Genomic DNA, 4,827 nt, shown 5'->3' on the forward strand with positions numbered 1-4,827 from the left:
TTGTATAAAAGTCTAGTTGGTAGTTTGTTGTATATCACTACAACTAGACCTGATATCATGTTCGCAACAAGTTTTGTCTCTAGGGTTATGCAGTCACCTAAGATTTCTCATTGGAATGTTGCAAAAAGGATCTTGAGATATACTGCAGGCACCCTAGACTATGGTTTGTTCTACACACATTCTGAAGATTGCTTACTTTGAGGTTATATTGACAACGATTATGCAGCTAGCTTAGATGATCACAAAAGCACCTCATGGTATACCTTTCATCTTGGAACCAATCTAATTTCATGGGCATCCATGAAATAGTTAATCATTTCAATATCTTTTGCAGAGTCAGAATATGTAGCAGGAAATTCAGTAGTTTGTCAAGCAGTGTGGTTGAGAAAATTATTGAAAGATATTTCCATTGTTCAAAAGGAGCTGACTCATATTTACCGTGATAACCTTTCAACAATTTCTTTTTCAAAAAATAATGTTTTCCACAAAATGAGCAAGCACATTGACACATGTTTTCATTTCATCCGTGAGGTTGGCAATGATGGGGACATAATACTAGCTTTTTGTTGTTCCAAAGATCGGCCTTGAGATATTTTTACAAAGCCATTGGGAAAGAATGCATTTCAATTTCAAAGAGAGAAATTAGGCATTGTAAATTCCTATACTTGTAACAATTGAGATTAAGAGGGGATGTTGAGATATTAATCTGATTGTATGCTTGGTGTCATCACATTTGATTGCATTTTCTGCTAAGAGTTTGCTAGGAGTCACAATTAGTTCAGTTTTACTTCAGTTTAGTGGAGTTTTACTCCAGTCATTTATTGTCTATATTTTCAATGTATTTTATTTAACTATTTTGAATATTGAGAAAAACAATCTTTGCTCCACTATTACTCTTCACTTTTTGTCATGTTCCTGATTACCAACTTGATTTCTGCGGTTGGTTTGTCAACGCTGGATCTAAAATGCTTACTTGTCAGAGTCCTTTATTTTGATGGACATCTCGACTTCGACAATACCCATCTTGCTGCAACTGATTTTGGGAATCTGCGTACAGCTCATCCCAGAGTTGTTCTTCATCCAACACCAGTATCAGACATTGCAACACTGATCCAGTTGATTTAAAAATGTGGTTCCTCGTCCGATCTCACAATTGTTGCCACAGGCCATGCTCATTCCCTCAATAGACAAGCTCGAGCAGAAAATGGAATTGTCATAGCAATGGAATCCCTCAAAGCGGTCATATAAGTGAAGAACCAAGGTTTGTTAAATGTCGATGTTAATAGAGGTGATTTGTGGATCGACGTGTTGCATGCCACGCTCAAGGAAGGCTTGGCTCCAAAGTCATGGACAGGCTACCTATATCTCACAGTCGGAGGAATGCTCTCTAATGCTGGAATCAGTGGACAAATTTTATTCGACGGCCCCCATATTAACAATGTCTATCAGCTTGAAGTCATCACGGGTAAACCTTCTCAACAAACTCAATAGGATTCTTTACTTATAAATTGACACTCCCATTTTTCTTTTAGTTTCTATTAATGTTAAATATACTATGCAGTATTGAATTTATCAAAAGGACAAAATACCGAGCTATTTCATGCAGTTCTTGGTGTGTTAGGTTATTTCGGCATCATCACCAAGGCGCAGATTGCTGTTGAGCCACAAATGGTGTGTGAGGTATGATTATCGATCCTTCAGAGATTTGTATGTTCATTGTATAATAGATGCGTTGTGCAGTTGATAAGAATTTATGTATATTGATTGTACAGGTGAAATGGATCAGAGTTCTGTACTCAGACTTAATTCACCAGCGATTCTGTTGAATGATTGGTCCCTGTAAACAAGGACGAACTGCTCAACCATTGGAGGTCGTCTTTCTTCTCGCCTGAAAATTCAGTCAAAGTGAACAATCTGAACACCGAAGGCCATCTCTTGTACGGCCTGGAAATGACCATGAACTACGTCACTATTGATCGGGTATTATATATATTTTGAAAATACATATTATTAACCTTTTTTTTAGTTTCAGGGAACATTTTGTAAGATTGATCTAACATCATTAGATTATTGCAAAGGGTTAGATTCACATAGTTCCCATTTGTAACATGGTTGATTTTAAAAAAATTGTCTTCCCACTCAGAGTATTTTTTATATGGTTTCGGGGAACATTTTGTAGGATCGATATAACATCATCAGATAAATGAGAAAGCTTAGATGCACGTAGTTCGCATTTCCCATTTGTAACGTAGTTTTTAAAATTTTTGTAAGCTGAGATGTGCAAAGTTCGCATTTCCCATTTATAACGTGGTTTTTAAAATTTACAGCTTAGATGCACATAGTTCACATTTCCCATTTGTAACGTAGTTTTTTAAACTTGTGTAAGCTTAGATGTGCAAAGTCCGCATTTCCCATTTATAACGTAGTTTTTAAAAATTTCGTATTTGTTTCTTAGGTCATTTTGCAAGCTGCTTAAATTCTTAAGAGTAAAGTGCGTTTGTGTTTTCTACCTAATTACAAAAAGATAGTAATGTAGCTTTACATACAATATTTTTAATTTTGATTATTTTGTGAATGTATTTTTGCTTTAAGCCTTTAGTGGATATGGATATGGGATGGGATATATAGTTTGAATTGAAAATTAAACATGTTGATTTTTCAATATTTTTTTAATATAATTTAAATTTTTTTTTTTTTTTTTGTAAGCTGGGGTGGGACTCTCCGATTTACATGTCCATTATGTACCCCTCTACGGGGGAAGGGTAGCCCAAGATTTGAACCCAAGACTTCCGGTTCGGTGAGACTTCATTTCCACGGCCCTTGCCGCTTGAGCTACCCCATGTGGACATAATTTAAATTAATTTTTTAATAATAATAATTATATTAAATTAATTTTACGGTGTTCTTTTATTACTTCAAAGTCCTTTCTCTTTTATTAAAATGGTAAAAGAAATATTTAAGATATGACTTTTGTAAAAAGATTCTCATGGATTAAGATAATTTATATGAAGTGTTTTCAAATTATAATACTATGAAATCATAGGTATATTAGAATAAAGTATAAGGGATAGATAGATAGAGAGAGAAAATTTTCAGTTTTTTGGTTTTTCATGAAAGCTTTTGAAATTAATCATTCTTAATGACTATTAGGTTGGAGTTGATCCCATGTGAGTTAGAAGTTTTGGTGACCTTCACCCATAATTCCTCTTTCTTTGGTTCCAAATCTATAACATTGAAATTTTGTCAAAAGAGAACTCTCCATATTACTCTGAATTTAGATTCCAATCTTCATAATATGTCCAATGTTTCAAGTTATCACATTATGTTCTTAGTTATCAAATGTGATAGAAACTAGAGTCTTAGTCATGTAATAAAATTCCATAGCTTGAAACATATTTGCGTTCTGGAGACATAAAAATATATAGAGTCTAGGACCTAATTTTCAAATTCAAATTGGATTTATCATCTGGGCATCTAGAGATGCCTCTATCTCACTAAATCAACGAGTCCATGAACTATTTGTTGGATGGTTTTTGGTATGCTATAATTGAACCACTGTTATGCCTACATATTTTCTTTTCTCACATCTATACCAAAGAGCAAGGGGTAGCATTCTTGTGGGTTGTGGATTTGGTCTTTCATTTTTGCATTCCACCTAGTAAACTAGAATCAATGGTCTTAGTCATTTCTTTGTCCACCATCTATATTAGGCAATTCTAGAGCAGCCAAAATGGAGTATTGTCCCACCGTAACTCATGAATGTCTGACACTAAGAAACAACTACGAAAAACCACACATAGAATGAGAAACAACCATCCAACACATAATCCTTGAGAAAGGGGGTAGAGGGGAAACTTAGTGGTACTTTGTAGCTAAAATACCACCAACCTACTTGTACCTAGAAGGATAAGGAAACCCTTTAAATATTATAGCCATATAAAATTCAAAGTATTCTTCAATTACTAAAAGAGGGGATACCAAGAACCTAGATAGAACATAAAATTCTGGATAGGCTAAGTCAAGGTGCACGACAATGGAAATAATAAAAAATAGATAGATAGGGATAAAAGTTATTGGTTATAAAAAATAAAAATAAACAGTCATCAAGGATTTAGGGTCACAAGGTTTGGCATATGTAGATGACCAACTAAAGCATTTTCTATCAGAGATACTTACACCAATCACATTCATCATCTTCCACAACCAAAGAAAGCCACAGAGTATTTAGGTTCACAAGGTTTGGTATATGTAGATGACCAACTGAAGTATTGTCTATTAGAGAGACCTACATCAACCACATTTATCATCTTCCACTTGCATGGTTGATTTAAAAATGTTAAAACCATTTGTATTAGAAATGCTAGTGCCGTCATTAAAACATGACCCCTTTACATCTCACACTCCAAGTGAAAAAAAACCCTTATCTTGCATTAAATAACCATTAACCTATAATGAACTACCATAACAACCAAAATATATTCTTAAAATTTATTAAGAGAAAGTACTAGGTGAGAATCCAAGAAAGAAGATACAATTTAAGATCAAGTCTTCCCCTTCCAAATAGAAAATGCATTATTATCCACTATAATCATTAGGTATAAGGTCATAGTATTACTTTGTTAATCTTTATTTTAAATTTAAATTTTAAGAATTTCATTTTTATATTTTTAAATATTTTTTTATACATCTATTTATGCAATATTCATTATTTTCACTCAAATCATCTGTGTTCCGTTCAATAAAAAAAATTAACAATATAGCAATAGTAATCAAAATAGTTTGTTTTTAAAAAATTAACTAGTTTGTTTTAATATTTTGTCTTATGAC

At 33.3% G+C, this 4,827-nt stretch overlaps 1 pseudogene; it reads left to right on the plus strand.

Moving 5' to 3' along the window:
- Positions 1-680: 680 nt before the first annotated feature.
- On the plus strand, positions 681-2,102 carry LOC149267330 (cytokinin dehydrogenase 4-like; annotated as a pseudogene).
- The last annotated feature ends 2,725 nt before the right edge of the window (positions 2,103-4,827 follow it).

Source organism: Pinus tabuliformis, chromosome 6, assembly GCF_031772625.1.
Source record: "Pinus tabuliformis cultivar Carrire ecotype Pingquan chromosome 6, CPIR1, whole genome shotgun sequence".
In the NCBI taxonomy this organism is placed as follows: domain Eukaryota; kingdom Viridiplantae; phylum Streptophyta; class Pinopsida; order Pinales; family Pinaceae; genus Pinus; species Pinus tabuliformis.